Below are 17,102 nucleotides of genomic sequence, written 5' to 3'. Positions count from 1 at the left end.
CACTGCTCTGTGGCTTTCTTCTCCTGACCCCAGCTACTGACCATCCTCGGGTCTCCATGTTTTCATTGTGTATCCTGGAGCCCTCACTCCCTGGCCCAGCCCCAGTACCCCCAGCCCTCAGTCCCTGACCCCGCCCCCCAGAGCCCTCAGTCCCTGACCCCGCCCCCAGACCCCTCAGTCCCTGACCCCGCCCCCAGGAGCCCTCAGTCCCTGGCCCCGCCCCCCAGGAGCCCTCAGTCCCTGACCCCGCCCCCAGACCCCTCAGTCCCTGACCCCGCCCCCAGGAGCCCTCAGTCCCTGACCCCCACCCCCAGGAGCCCTCAGTCCCTGACCCCGCCCCCCAGAGCCCTCAGTCCCTGACCCCACCCCTAGAGCCCTCAGTCCCTGACCCCACCCCTAGAGCCCTCAGTCCCTGACCCCACCCCCAGGAGCCCTCAGTCCCTGGCCCCGCCCCCCAGAGCCCTCAGTCCCTGACCCCACCCCTAGAGACCTCAGTCCCTGACCCCGCCCCCAGGAGCCCTCAGTCCCTGGCCCCGCCCCCAGGAGCCCTCAGTCCCTGACCCCACCCCTAGAGCCCTCAGTCCCTGACCCCGCCCCCAGGAGCCCTCAGTCCCTGGCCCCGCCCCCCAGAGCCCTCAGTCCCTGACCCCGCCCCCCAGAGACCTCAGTCCCTGACCCCGCCCCCAGGAGCCCTCAGTCCCTGGCCCCGCCCCCAGGAGCCCTCAGTCCCTGGCCCCGCCCCCAGAGCGCTCAGTCCCTGACCCCACCCCTAGAGACCTCAGTCCCTGACCCCGCCCCCAGGAGCCCTCAGTCCCTGGCCCCGCCCCCAGGAGCCCTCAGTCCCTGACCCCGCCCCCCAGGAGCCCTCAGTCCCTGGCCCCGCCCCCCAGAGCCCTCAGTCCCTGACCCCGCCCCCCAGGAGCCCTCAGTCCCTGACCCCGCCCCCCAGGAGCCCTCAGTCCCTGGCCCCTCCCCTGAGCACACTCCACCTTCTTGCCTTAAAGCCTCACTCAGTCCAAGGAGGCTGCTTGATGGCCCTCAGTGCACTCCTGAATCTCAGAATAAGGAAGCAGATCTCTCACTTCCTTCTGACCCTTCAAACTAGTCCTTGTCACCACCATTCATCTTGCAAAGTCCCTGTGTCCAGGTTCCAGCCCTATCACATTTCATCCTCCTTTGGACACAGGTTCTTATGGACAATTTCCTCACGTTCCTCAAAAAACACCAGCTTTTCCCTTATTGTCTTCACCGCCAAGTCCCTTCATTCCCCACAAGTGAGTCCCTGCCAAGCTGTCCGCCTTAGTCCCCTGCACTCTCAGGCCACTTCCCTGGACCTCGGGAGCCAGCGCCGGATGCCTGGGAGGAGACTGACCTTACACAGCTCCTTACACATCTCCTTACACACCTCCGCCCAGCACACCAGCACACCGGCTCCTTTTCCCGAGGATTCCATCTGACTTTCCATCCAGTGTGAGCTCAAGAATCGTCTTTGCTGGTTTAAATGTTTATTCCCCTTCTCTCATGTAAAATCGTGGGGTTCTTTGTCTCCTGATTCCCTGTGGATGTGTGTCTGTGTGGTTGCACTCTCTCTCCTTATCCATATAGTTTTAGGAGGACGTCGTATGTGGAGTTTTGAATTCAGGCAGCCGTCATGTTCCTTACACTGTAACGTGTCTCGGGATCCTGTACTACAATGCTTATCTTTTACTCCTCACAAACTCTGAGTGGCCTCAACCACTCTGCTACCCCTTTAATGAGACCACCTGCCTCTATCTTATTGTTGGGCTCCATATCTTTTATTAATGACCCTACCCCACTTAACATGCCCAAACCTGAATTCTCTTCTAATCTCCACCCACCCACACCCGTTCCTCCTCCTGTGTCCCCGCCTTCGGTAAATGGTGCCACGTCACCCTCCCCACCTGCCTAGTCATGGTCACCAGGGACAGAAAGCGTGTTATCCCTCCAACTCCAGTTTCCAAGTACTAATGATTTTACCTCGAAAATATCTCAAAACAGTTGTCCATCCTTCTCCAAATTATATACCTAATGGCAGCATCACAGCCTTATAACTGGAATTCCTGCTTCCATTTTTGCCTCTTGTCCTCCCCAGGGCACAGAATTTTGATAAACCTTTAATGATGTTGCTCTCCTTCAAATGCCCCATTGCCTTCATGGTACAGTCCACCTCTGTCAGAACGACCTAGGTGACCATACTCCCCCTGAGGACTCCTTCTCCAGACTTCCCTCTCCTCACCTTTCCCTGTGAAATACACAGAAACAGAAACACAGTAGCTTCCAAAAATGGTCCACAAGCTGTTCCGGAAGACCCCCCTTAAGAGGCGAAGTCTAATTTCCCTCCCTGTGAACGTGGTCCTGCCGTCACAACTCCCCTCCAGTGGATGGACTGCAGCAGACAGGATGCTTCGCAGCTTCCAGTGCCAGTCACAACATCCCGCCACCTCCAGCCTGGTGTGTGCACACTGCTCTCTCCATCTCTGTCCCTCGGTCGCCCTCTCTCCCTCCACCAGCCACTCAGGATTGTGCCTTCACTGCCCTTAGTAACCATAGAAGTTCAGCTAGAAAGCTGAACATGTAGAAATCACACAGAGACAGAGAGATGCCCAGGATTCCCTGGCTTTTCCAAACCCAGCAGTCTCAGCAATTTGAGTCTTCTCAGCCAAGACACCAAACATTCTAACCAAGCCCCACTGAGAGTGCTAATTCCCAAGGAAAATAAATAGTATTCCTGTTTAAGTCTTAAAAATTAAGCCATGACATTCTGGGTTGTTGGTTATACAACAGAGAACTAAACCAAAAACACACACACCTAGCTATATTAAAAGTGGTTTTGGCTGTTTTTTTCTGTTTGTTTTTTGAGACAGAGTCTTACTCTGTCACCCAGGCTGGAGTACAGTGCTGTCATTGTAGCTCACAGCAACCTCCAATTCCTGGGCCCAAGCAATCCTCCTGCCTCAGCCTCCTGAGCAGCCGGGATTATAGGTACGTATCACAATGGGGTCTTGCTCTTTCCCAGGCTGGTCTCAAACTCCTGAGCAAGGAACCAACCTGCCTCGGTCTCCCGTCAGCTGGGATTATAGACGTGAGCCACCCCTTTTTTCTAGGTACTTCTTGTTCTCTCTTCATGAACCCTAAGCCTGGAGCATCTCCCCTTTTCCCACCCCCATCCCTTCAGCCACACACTTTTCTCTTCCTGAAGTCTTTCCTAATTTTTACAGGATCATGTTGGGGCCACCAAGTACCCTTATAGCACCTACGTCTGCCTCACACATTAATTCTGATTGACAGTTTGCTTGCATGTATTCCTTATAAGTCTATATGGCTGCAATGTCTGTAATGTCATTGTATTGTTTGATAAACAAATGAAAATAAATTGGATGAGAAAGTGAGTTAAAAATTCAAGTTATGCTTATCTCACTGACAAGAGGAAAACTGTTGCATAAAATAAATAATAACTGTCGTCACCAGTGGAATGGCTACTGTATGCCAATTGCTGTGCAGATCAAAGCTGATAACAGGTAGCATTAACCACCTTCCCCGTGCCCATGGCTGTGCAACACACTTTGCATGCACCATCTCGTTTACATGTCCGTTATCTCAGCTTCTTTAGTTATGAAGCATTGACCTGTTCAGCTGAACAATCTGAGCTTCAATTTCTTCATCTGAAAAACACATATAAAATAATTTTGATCCAAGTGTGAAATCATGCGTCTGTTATGCCTGGTGCATGATAGGTGGTCCATAAGTTATATTTGCTGTCATTCTTATTTCTCAAATGAAGAAACTGAGACAAGTTAGAAAGTTAAAAAATTTTCTCAAGGTTACATGGCTAGCAAGAATCTGCCAGTCGGCTGAGCCCTGCCCTAAACAGCACGCCCCAGCCCTCCCCTCATTCTTTCCCTATTCCATTCCTTGGCATTCACCCACTACTGTCCCTGCCCTAGTAACTAGTAGTTTTAGATGATAGCCTAACTGAAATTCAAAAAGGGAACTGAGCAATGAACTCGCTGAATGATAAATGCAACTGTTGTATTATTACAGCACACCTGTTGGCAGAGCGGCAAACCCTATTAGCGTGTTATAATAATTTAAACATTGACTTGATCTAACCAAAACCTCAATATTCCTAGGGGAGAAGGAACTGAGGGGAGTGGAACTGTTTCAAAAGAATAAGCTTTCATCTATTATGGCAGGAAGTCAACAGATAACGCCTACGATTGATCAAACCAAATAGCCGAATAGCCATATTTTATCTAGGAACAAAAACTGAGCATAGTAGAAGTTGTTGGAGGTGGACGTCTGTGGGCAGCAGGATCAGAGGAGGGTGAGAGAGGTGGATGAAGCACTAATATTTTCATTACGAATGTTAAAGAAATGTTTGACTTTATAAAAATGAATATGTGTTTGATTAAAAATAATTAAAATAGATTAAATTTATCCATCTGGAATTTATATTGGCAAGTGCTGTGAGATAGAGATCTGCTATCCCGGCTTTCCATCTGCCTGTCCAGTTGTCATCTGAGCCAATTTTAATTCTAGTTCTCTCTTCTCACATGTTTGTGATTTGAAGCAACAGTAAATGGATAAACAGAGAGACGTGGACTCTCAACATACCCGTCCTTCTCTCTTTTCCAGGTCAAGGCCATGCTCGTAGACAGCTTGCACCTGCAGTTATTCAAGCCACTCATGGGACACTCAGGCCACAAAGACCAGTGCAAGACGTACCCCGGAGAGCTGAGTCTTTAGATGGTTTAGGCGATGGATACCCTGAGAACTTGGGCTTCACATAAATATCTCCTGTGCGTTTCTAGGTGCTCTGTTGAATGCGACTCAAGATGGTCTAACACACAAATGGCCGATAAGCACATGGAAAAGTGTCCCACCTTGTTATTCACTGGGGGGAAATGCAAACTGAAGCCACCAGGAGATCACACCGCACACCACCCAATAAACTTAGAAGGACTAAGTTGGTGAGAATTGTCACCAACTGTCATAATGGTGGGAACATAAAGTAGTAAAAGCACCCTGGAAAACTTTGGAGACGCTTCTAATGAAATAAATATTCACTCCTATGACTAGCAATTCTACTTCCAGGTATTTGGTCAAAATGGAAAAAAAAAAAGTGTATGTGTGTATATATATATATAGGCAAAAATATTTGTATAATAATGTTTAAGTCGCTTCTTTCATAACAACCCAAAACTGGAAATAGCCCAAGTGTCTGTTCATAGAACAAATGAACTGTGATGCAGTCATATAACAGAACACTATTCAATGATTAAAAGAACAAACTACTCATAAAAACAACATAGATTAATCTCAAAAACATCTTAATGCTTGAAAGAATCTGCTGTGGGCTGAATTGTGCCCCCTCCCAAAGTTCGTAATTTGAAGTCCCAACCCACAGGACCTCAGAATGTGAGCATATTTGAAGATGGGGCCTTTGGAGAGGTTACTGGTAAAGCCAAGTCTCATAGGTAGGCCTAATCTAACATGCTGGTGTCTTTAGAAGAAAAGATTAAGACACAGACAACATAAAGATCAAGGTGTGACCCCTGAGGTCAGAGTGAGCAGGCAGCCATCTGCGAACCCTGAGAGAAGACCGCGGATAAACCAGACCCACTGACACTCTGGTCCTGGACTTCCAGCTCCAGAACAGGCAGGAAACACATGTGTGTTGTTCAAATCGCTCCCCATGTGGGTCTGTTACGGTGACCTTAGCCAACTACCAGCAAAAGCTTACACAAAGGCCTGGTCACTGAGCGGTTTCAGTCATATGAAATTCTGTAACAGGCAAAACTCTCCAATGGTGAAAAACGATCAGAGCCATGGTTACCTCTGAGGGACGGGTAGAGGATGGATGGGGAGAGGGCATTCCAAGACTTTTTGGGGTTACATAGTATATAGATTTGTTAAACCTCATGAGTATCTACTTAAGGTTTGTGCATTTCATTGTCCATAAATGCTATATTAAAAGCAAAACTGCAAGAAACTGACATCAGAAACCATTTCGTCTTTTCATTGCAAATGTGAGCCCAACCCCCAGCTGTGCCATTGAGTTTTGCATTTTTCATTTGATGTTTGCTGAAACTCATCAAGGTGACAGTCACTGGCTGCAATGCCTCAGTCATGCTCATCAGCCAGAAGAGATGAGTTGCAGAATGCAGCTGGATGGAGAGCAGATAGGACTTTCCCTACCAAGGAGGAACAAACAAAGCCAGTTGTACCACCGGCCAAAGGCATTTGAGCCTCAGTTGAAGTGAATTTGATAGAATTTGACATATTGACAAAGTCAGCATATAAATCTGTAGTATTCATAGCCCCCAGGGGAACATCACTAGATTCAGAGGGGCTAATTCTCAAACTCATGTGAGGAGCAGGGAAATGGAAATTTGCAAGAGACGAGGTAATGACAGCTGCACCTGTTCCTGGCAAGTTGTCTGAGTTCCGTCAGGTCAGATGGAAGCCTCTGGACTGTGTTTCCGAGTTGAGATATGTTTTGGATAAGGATAAAGGAAGTCCCCTATACCCTCCTTCCCACAGGCTGTCTAGCTCATACACTGCACAGCAGTATTCTACTTATTGAAAAAAGTTACTGTTTCTGCCCTTTGAGAGATTACTTATTAATCTCTCAAGTTGTCTGAGCACATCTGCCCACTTTTGGCCCAGATATCAAGTCTCGTCTGTCCCTCGTGATCCAGATCTTCTTTTCACATTGCCAAACATCCTCCTTCAATCTGGAGGGAGTGGGCAGGAGGCCGTGGCTGAGGAGGACCCACAGAGGATGGCTCCTCAATCTGATCTTAGAAGAGGAAAGTGAACAGTGGTCCTGACTTAGTGAGATCTGAAATGAGGCACACACAGCACCTTGAATTCTGTTACTGGAGGCCACATAAGGACCACAGCACAAGGCTGGCAGATAACGTGAACTATGTCAGTCTCTGGTTCAAGTTTTGATCTATAGGAAATCTAAGCCTATTAGATCATCCTGCACACATCCTCTCCAGGCCTTACTATGAGAGTGCATTAATAAAAAATAAAGGAACATAGTTTCTTAAGCTCATTCATCATTACAGCTTCATAATGTGAAACGCAATCTCCAAGATAAATCTAAATGTAATGTGACACACGCTTCTAAAGGGTCAGTAGTATTAAATGTGCGAACTCATTTCATTGGGTTATCTTCACTGGAAACTGCTAAACTGTGAAAGTGTGTTTTTGTTTTTTTTCCTAGAACTTAGTGTGAACTTGATTGGCACAGCTGACACTGTCACCACACACCTACAGAGGGAGTTATGTTAATAGGCCCGAGCTGGGGAGGGTGGAATGACAATTTTTACCTCTCCCACTGGAGATTAATAATGAAGAACTGACAGCTCTCTATTCAAAATTTTCAGTGGAAAAGAAAGTTTCTTTTAAATACATATATCGGATAGGAAACAGGCTGAAACCAGTCTGGACTACATCTATTCTGGGAAAATGAAGTTGTCTATCCTATGTCTTAGTTTAACAATACCTATAGGCAAAAGCACAGTCTTCTCTTTCCCCTCGAGCCATGTCCCCATGTCACATTCACTTAAATCGCTCAGTGACTCACAAGGTTCACACCCACTTTGAACGGAGTGCTCTGAAAGGAAGGTTCAGTGACAAGTGACAAAAGTGAATAGAACTATTTTTGGAAGTTGTTGCCCATGGTAAAATTTGTAAGAAACAAATGACAAGTGCATAAATATCTATTAAAAACTAGACAACCCTGGGATATCACAGTCCGAGTGCCAGGCTGACAAGCAGAAGAAGCTGCAAGAAAACTCAGATGGGAAACTCCCTGCGTGCCCAGGCATCATCTGCTAAAGGAGAAAGCTTCAGAACTTATGTATAAATGAATATACAACAGTAGAGACCTTCCATTATTTCAGATATCCCAAAGGCTACCAGGAAAATATGCCAACTTGGCAATTTTAATCACACAAATTTAACCACTTAGGGGAATTCAGGTAAATAAAGATGCTAAGGGTCTTGTTGGCATTTTGACTGAGGCATAGTATGGGACAAGCTCTTCAGATTTTGTAGGTTCTAAAAGGCTCCTCTGTTGGAAGGGAAAGCTACAGCTACAACACCTGATTGATTTCATGACATGAAAGTATCCCCCAGAAAGGAGCCTCACTCCAGGCTTCTCAGCACCTGCCCAGGCTGAGCACAACTCTGCGCCCACTTCAAACAGCACATCCACAAAGAGCCTCACGTCCTGCCTGATGTCAAAATGCGAGCTCCTTCAGCCTCTCACAATTAAAAACAATCTGTGAACTTTGCTTTGAAATGCAACGTTGTGATTCTAATTTCATTGCCCAATATTCATTAAAATATATCAAGTCAAGAACACATGAGTAAGACCCAAGTTAGCGGGTTAACTGGTCGCCTTCACATGTGAAAAATGTTGACCAACTGCAAAGACGTTGATGCTGATGTGAGAAAAAGCACTCATGTGTCCACATTTTACTTCATTAAACAACTGGCTGAACCTGCCGCCAGGGACCCAGGAAGAGAATAAATCAGAAAGGAACTTCAAGACACCCCACCCATCCCCCCAGAGTCAGAAAGGCACATTCTCATAAACGGAGCAGTGAGCAGAGCTGCCCTGCCAGTATCCACCAGATACCCGAACCTGCCAAAACACAAATTCCATCTCCACACTTGCATCCAATAGTTCTATACAAATACTGGGAAATTATCATGGGTGTCATAGAACTGGACCATGAAATGGAAGACGTTCTGTCTCATGCCAGCAGAGCCTTGGTAGGTGGCTGTATTTTGCATCTTATGTCACCCTCTAGCCCGCTGTTTTCAACCTTTCTCATCTCACAGCACATTTGACCCTACAGTGAAGCTTCCACAGCACACTAACTTATGTTTATCAAAAAAACAAGAGTAAGAAAACAGATATACTTACTGTGCTTCGAACTTCTTTCAAAAATAATTTAATTGATCATCTTTAAAGATCTTCGCAGCACACCTAAGATCTTCCCACAGCACACTAGTATGCCAGGGCACGCTGGTGGAAAACCATGGCTCTAGCTGCAGCTCTGAAAGCCTACAGCTCCCAGGGGGGGCCTTAAGTAGCACACACATTAAAGAAAAAGGAGACAGGTGGGGAGGAAAGCTTCAAGCTCAGATGAAGGCAGTATCATTCTCCTGAGCCCTGCAAGAATACATACATTTTAGAAACCAAGTTATGATTAAAAAAGGAAGCAATTTTTATAAAACTGCTGGGATTCCTCAATAACATGAAAGGAGGTCCCTGTAATCTCAGAACTCTGGGAGTGCAAGGTAGGAGGAGCCATTGAGCTCAGGAGTTCAAGACCAGCCTGAGCAAGAGAAAGACCTGGTCTCTACTAAAAACAGAAAAACTAGCTAGGTGTGGTGGTGGGCACCTGTAGTTCCAGCTACACAGGAGGCTGCGGCAGGATGATCATTTGAGTTTGAGGTTGCTGTGAGCTATGATGCCATGGCACTCTCCAGGGTGACAGAGTAAGACTCTGTCTCCAAAAATAAATAAATAAGAAAGTAACAAGGAATGACAAGATAACACAGTGAAATTAAAAATATAGCAAGTTTGTCTGTAGGCCATGTGCCTATCTTCTTCAGAGAAGCTTATGTTCAAGTCCCTTGCCCACAATGAAATGGGATTACGAGTTCTTTTCTTATTAATAAGTTTGAGTTCTCTGTGGATTCTGGTTATCAAACACTTGTCAGAAGCATAACCTGAAAATATCCTCTCCCATTCTGAGGGCTGTCTGCTTGCTTTACTTACTATGTTCTTGGCTGTGTAGAAGCTTTTTAGTTTGATCAGATCCCAGTAATGTATTTTTGGTGTTGCTTCAATTGCATGGGGGCAAGAGGGGAGGGTCCTCCTCGTAAAGTATTCTCCCAGGCCAATTTCTTAAGGTGTTTCTCCTACACTCTTTGCAAGAATCTTTATAGTGTCATGTCTTAAGTTTAAATCTTTTATCCAGTGAGAGTCAATTTTTGTTAATGGTGAAAGGTGTGGGTCCAGTTTCAGTCTTCTACAAGTCGCCAATTTTCCCAACACCATTTGTTAAATAGGAAATCTTTCCCCCAATTTATATTTTTGATGGGCTTATCAAAGATCAAATGACAGTAAGTGCCTGGGTTCATCTCTTGGTTCTCAATTCTGTTCTATATATCTACCTCTCTATTTTTGTGCCAATACCATGCTGTTTTGGTCACTATAGATTTATAGTATAGTTTGAAGTCTGGTAGCACTAAATAAAAAATACACGTAGAATTTTACAGCTTAAATCCATTAATTAAAAAGAATGATCTAGCTGAGAAGCTATTTCAGAAGGTAGAAGTAAAGAGCAAATTTTAAAATACTGAGTGACCGTCTAAGAACTGTGCCTGCTGTAAAAAATCTGTCATGGATGCAAGAGCAAAAAGAAACAAGAAGTCAGACACAGAATTAACCAAAAACACAAAAACAACCCTCCCAAACAAAGACAAAGACAAAATAACCTGTGAATAGACATTCATTTATCACACGCATGCGTAAATAATCACTTGGGTCCCATTATACAAAACACGCTGAAGATAAAGGAAACAAATCGAGGCATCTACTACAGCCTTGCACTGTGGGCGGAAGACAAATAGTCACAGGACTAAAGAGAGCGTCCATGGTGCTCTGCTGGCATGTGCGGGGAGCTGGACCTGACCAGGAGGTAGGAGAAGGTTTCCCTAAGGAAGTTGTTTCCTATGAGGTTTAAGAGACAATGAGTAAAATCATGACACTCCCCTTTTGGGACTGACCTGAAACGAAAAGAATACTCATTCCTGGGAGATGGAGACAGAGAGGCAATGGGAATGAACCAGGGACCTGGGGAGTCCCAGACAGAACAGCATCTGTAAAGCCTGGTCGTAAAGGTGAATGCAGCATGGCCAAGAAGCATGGTAGGGACAGAAGCCCAGTAGGACCAGTGGAGAGGGACACACACAAGAGGACAACTGCCAGGGAGCCAGGGGCTAGTGGTTCTCAACCTTCCTAATTGCTTCGTTGTTACAAATGGAACAAAGTGGGTTGCGACCCGCAGGTTGAGAACCACTGGGCTAGATGCTGGGACAGCCGGGTTGCTGTAGGTCAGAGACATCAACAATTTTCTCTGTACTACAACCTGCCATATAAAAAAAAGCCTTTTCACATCATAGCCCAGAGTTTACCCATATGAACATATATACAAATCACTTTGCTAGACCATAATAGTATTTTTTAAATTTTTTTATTAAATCATAACTGTATACATTTATGGGGTACAATGTGATAGTTCGATATACAATATGGAATGCTTAAATCAAACTGATTAACATAACCATCACCTCACTTACTTATTTTTTGTGGTAAGACATTTACAGTTTATTCTTAGTTGTTGACAAATATACCCTTGCATTGTGCACATTAGTTGAGATCCTATCAAATGCCCTTCCTCCTCCCACCAAACACCTTCTCCCTTCCCCCCTCCATCCCCCTTGTTAGACTATATTTGTGTTTTATAACTCATAAGAGACTGTGTTTTTATGCTGGTTTCATATTGAGCACACTAGGTACTTTTTTACATTCTTGAGATACTTTCCTAAGAAGGATGTCTTTCAACTCCGTCCAGGTAATCATAAATGGTGTGAAGTCCCCATCTCCTTTTATCACTGATACTCCGTGGTGTACACATACACACTTTGTTGATCCATTCATGGGTCTATGGGCACTTGGGCTGCTTCCATGAATTGGCAATTATGAACTGGGCTGCAATAAACATTCTGGCACCAATGTCTTTGTTATAAAATGATTTTTGTCCTTTGGGTAGATACCTAGTAATGGAATTGCAGGATCAAATGGAAGGTCAACTTTTAGATCCTTGAGGATTCTCCATACTTCTTTCCAAAAAGGCTGTATTAGTTTGCAGTCCCACCAGCAGTGTAGAAATGTTCCCGTCTCTTCTCAACCACACCAACATCTGCAGTTTGGGGACTTCATGATGTGGGTTGTCTCTTAATTTTCTCTTAATCTCTAATCTTATTGGAGTTAGGTAATATCTCAAAGTGGTTTTGATTTGCATTTCTCTGATGATTAAAGACAATGAGTATTTTTTTATGTGTTTGTTGGCCACTCGCTGGTCACTTTCAGAGAAGTTTTATTCAAGTCTCCTGCCCACAGAGAAATGGAGTTGTTTGATCTTTTCTTATTGATTAATTTGAGTTCTCTGTAGATTCTAGTTATCAGACCTTTGTCAGAATCATAACATGCAAAAGTCTTCCCATTCAGAAACCTGTCTATAAATAGAAAATACCAGATTGCTTTCTTCATAGTAAAAGTAGATAATAATTCATGAAATATTTTAAGTTTATATACATGTGTATTTCACATGTATAATTATTTCTTTAACACTCTTATGATTTTGCAAGTTGATTTTATGAGTCGTCAATGGATATGGTTTAATGTCAACATTTTTTACAGTGCCGAGACTTATTACTTGAGAAACATTGATTTAGAAAATGAGGATGAAGGGTGGCGCCTGTGGTTCAAGGAGCAGGGCGCCGGTCCCATATGCCGGAGGTGGTGGGTTCAAACATAGCCCCGGCCAAAAGCCACAAAAAAAAAAAAAAAAAAAAAAAAGAAAGAAAGAAAATGAGGATGAAAACAAAAATAGAAACTTCAGATATATGGCCAAGTTTATTTATAAAATCACTCTTCAAAGTTTTATTCAAACCCAAAATGTCAGGAAAACAAAACCTAAGGATTTTTTTTTGGGGGGGGGAATTATGCTAATTGAAATAATAGAATAAATTGAACACAATGGAAACTGATTTAAAAATTTTAAAAGTTAGTTCTTCGGGGAAGTGCCTGTGGCTCAAAGGATTAGGGCATCGGCCCCATATACTGAAGGTGGCGGGTTCAAACCTGGCCCCAGCCAGACAAAAAAGGTTAGTTCTTTGTAAAAAAAAAAAAAAAAAAAAAGTATTCTTTGAGAAACGTAGCAGAAAAGAAAAAACACAAGCATTAGTAATGAGAAAGCACTTATAATCAAGAAATATGAGGATGTTTAAATTTAAATTATGAAAGAATACTGACACAAATATCCTGAAAAAAAAAACAAATGTCTTAAATTATATAGAATTCTAAATATTGTGTGTGCAGCATAATTTTTGTGAGAAAATATAATCAAAATGGACTCAACGGAAATGAAATACCTTAATAGGCCCATAACTATGGACATTATTTTTTAATTTGAAGAATTGCCTTCAAAGAAGATTCTAGAATCCAATGGTTTTTTATAAGTAGGATCTTACAACCATCAAATAACAGGTATTTCTCATGCTCTAGAATACCAAAAAATGCAAAATGCTATTTTAAAAACATTGAATGAAACCAATGCATTCCCAATGTCAAAATTTTGACAAAATGTAAGTGACAAAGATGTAGAGGAAAAGCTATACACAATTTTGGCAATAAATACTGGGCAGGGGGTTGGTGGGATCCTAACAAATGGTGTATAACAGAATATAAGCAAATACCACTTCATGTCCATAGGAAAAGAGCCTATTTTTAATAAATGGCATCGAGCGGTTTATTTTGAAACAAAATAATGTAGATCTCAGCATACATCAAGTTAAATGAACCAAATGAATAAAATTTGAGTGTAAGAGGTGAAACTCTGAAAGAATGAGAAGAGAATTTAGAGACACATTAATGGAGTTTTGGAGTCGGGAAGCAATTTCTAAGTATATTAGCAAAGAAGAAAACGCAAAAGAAAGCCTATCTCTTAAGCCCTGGGACTTCAGCCTTTGGGCCATATTTTTTCCTCTTCACTGTTTAAAGTTACATCCTTCTGACTGAGATTATTATATTTTTCTTATTAAAAATAACTTGCTTAAGTCTAGGCTTTAGTGGGGATAAGCACCCCTCTCACTAAATTTCAGCTTTCCAAAGCTGAATAAATAACTAAATCTGAGGGGAAAGACTTCATAGATAAAAATCAGGGAGCAAAATGAGAACGCAAAAGACTGATTCAATAACAAGTTTCCAACACCAAAAGTTTAGATTAAAAGGCAAATCATAAACTATAAAAATGTTTGCAACAAAATATCACAAAGTGATAATGTCTTTAAGAAAGTAAATTTCCCGCCAAGAAACAGTTGAATGAATTATGACTATTCATATAAAGAATTATTAGCCACTAAAATAGTTTTCCTGGGGAAATGGTCATGATTTACTATTAGTGGAAGAGAAATATGCAACTATAGATCTCTATAGGCATATACAGAAAGCTATGTCTCAATTCTAACAGTTTATATATACTGTGTATTTATATCCTACACATATTTATCTGTATATCATACATAAATTTATATTCACGTGTATAGACACATGAATTTATTCATTGCAGGTAATATAACAAATATGAATAAAATTACAAATGAGTTTTATTTTATAACTTTGTTTTTAAATTTGTATAAATGAATTACTTTCATAATTCGAAAGTACATAAACATTTCCAAAGAAAGCAATTAGCTATCTGGCAACCAGCCTCTCCCAGGTGCAATCAAACTTCCCTGAAGCTAATGTTCTGCCTTTACAGAGGGCAACACAGAAGGGGCTTTGTTGCATGGTGTACCTAGGTTTGCAGTGACGTTTCTCTTCCATGACATTCTGCTCTTTAATGACACAGAAGACTTCACTTTCAGAGTGCTGCTTCCCTTTCATTAGCAGGGTAATATTAATCTTATTAAATTACTACTGTAGAAGAGCCTATATGGTGATTCCTCCCAAAGTTTGGTTCCAGGGAGAGACTTGACTTTAGGGAAATGTGAGTGATTTCCTTTAACCAATAATAAATATTATATCCAAATTCTTAGCTTTGCTGGAGCTACGTGGAGACCCAGTGCAGAAGCGGGCTCAGTGTCCAGCTGTGGAGAAGGGTCCGTGTTGGCAGTCAGAAAGCTTGTCTTCCTCCTGGTCCTGTAGACTTGCTGCTCTGCTCTTTTTTTCTGATCCTAATTATAACTTTCACAATAATATAATTTTCTATGGCACATCAAGCCCATTCTGGAAGTGGCAGAATATAAATTATAAATTACATACGACTTGGTCATTCTGAGAGGAATAACAGATAATGTCTTATCTGCTTTTGGTCTAAACTCTGCCCACCTGAAATATTTTTTCATCTCAGCTCTCAAAGCCTGCACATAGGTGGCAAATTGGAGAATGGCAGAAAACCGTTAACTACACGGTCACTTCTGTAGTCAGCCGGTTAACGTCAACCTTCTGGTTCAACCACTGCTGGGACCCATCAGGTAAGTGGGCCTTAAAGACTCCTAAAAAAGTATGTACAACAAAATCCTATCTTCACGATGAACACATTCCTGCTTCATTCAGTCAGTGTTGTTAAGCGGTCACATGCGCTGAGGCCTGCTGGGCGGTGGGAATGAACACAGACCGTTCACAGAGACTCTGAGCCTGCCACAGAAGAGCACCTCCGGGGCACGCACGACCTTGGTCATGTTGTTCTTCCACGGCTCGGTCTTTGCTCCATGATGATGACTACATTCTGAACCTAATGGGAATCAGATTCCAGATAATTCCCCAAAGCAGTCTGCCAACCTTGCCTGAGAGCAATTATAGAACCAGGAGAGGAGCGCACCGCTTCCCTTTCATTAGCAGGGTAATAGTAATCTTATTAAATTCTTTGGACTAAGTGCAGACACAACACGGGATAATTCTCTTTTTGCTTTAAAGATTTTTTTACACCTAAACGTCTTGCATTTCCCCAGCTGAGCAGTTTATGTCCATGGCCCTCATGCCTTGCTGTGCTCCTATCTCTTACTATGATCTGGTTTGGCTCCCCCTCCCTCCGGCACGGACCCTTCCAGGAACCACAAATCAGCTTTTGGTTGCTGTCCTCAGAGGCCCTCAGCTGGGCCATCTTTCTCCTGTTCTCTGCAGCCTTCGGTATGTTTCATCTTGAAGTAATTCCATCGGCCTCTGGGATGAGCAGCATTCTCTGACTTTCTCCTCTTTGCTTGCATCTTTGGTAACTCACCCAACTTGTCAATCTTTTCCAAGCTTTTCACAGAGTTGGAACATTTGTTCCCTCTCCTGCATATTTATACTTCCTCTTCTGGAAAATTCATTAATGCTTTAAAGATCATTTTTGCAAGGATGACTCCCAAATCTTTAGCTGTCAAAGATGAAAGTCTCCAAAGCCACAGTGGATGGGTCACACAGACACCTCTCCATTGCTTTAAACTTAATATACTTAAAATAAAATCCCCCATCTCCCATAAACCCACACCCACCATCTGACTATCGCAGGTTGGAGCCTCTCAAGCACCCAGACCTCACACCTCTGAGTCATTTCTTAAAAACTCAGACTACACCATTAGGTCTAACTCTAATCCTCACTGGAAGTAGTTGGTTTGGTCATTTGCGTATTGAGTTTTGATTTCCTCACCTGTAAAATAGGGTTAAAGTAAAGCTCAAATAAGAAGGTAAGATCACAGAGGAGGCCGTGATCTGTGATGCTGACTGCATGCGGCACACATAGTAGGTCCTGTGTGGGTGAGCTGTTCCTCTTGCTCAGGCATATAACAGTAGTATTTTCTCACTGACCAAAAGAATGAATGAAAAATGATTGAATTGACACATTTACTTCTTTTGAATGCCCATAGCATTTACTGTCTGCTACATCACACCTGTGGCTCAGCTTATCTATTATCCAGTCTTTTGCTAGCATTTTAACTGTATGTGTCCTGACTTCTGAAACACTCAGGTTCATGGGAGCAGAAACCTGCCTTGCCCTTCTTTGCCTTTCTCTCGGGGCCTGACAAAGTCCTTATACCCAGCAGGTGCACACCACCATCTGACTTGACAAAGTCCTTATACCCAGCAGGTGCACACCACCATCTGACTTCGTACCCCATTTACAAGTCTGTAACGTATGTCAGCTATTTTTTCCCATTAAAGGGAATTGGCATGGATGATTACGAAGCACATATTCTTGAGACTATTTGTTTTTTTTTTA

At 43.2% G+C, this 17,102-nt stretch overlaps 1 pseudogene; it reads left to right on the top strand.

Moving 5' to 3' along the window:
• LOC128593884 (T-complex protein 11 X-linked protein 2-like) overlaps nucleotides 1-17,102 on the top strand; it is a 39,149-nt pseudogene that overhangs the window by 14,624 nt on the left and 7,423 nt on the right.

The sequence above is a fragment of the Nycticebus coucang genome, chromosome 9, assembly GCF_027406575.1.
Source record: "Nycticebus coucang isolate mNycCou1 chromosome 9, mNycCou1.pri, whole genome shotgun sequence".
NCBI lineage: Eukaryota > Metazoa > Chordata > Mammalia > Primates > Lorisidae > Nycticebus > Nycticebus coucang.
Note: the sequence above shows the minus strand (reverse complement) of the source record. Positions and strands in the feature narration are given on the sequence as shown.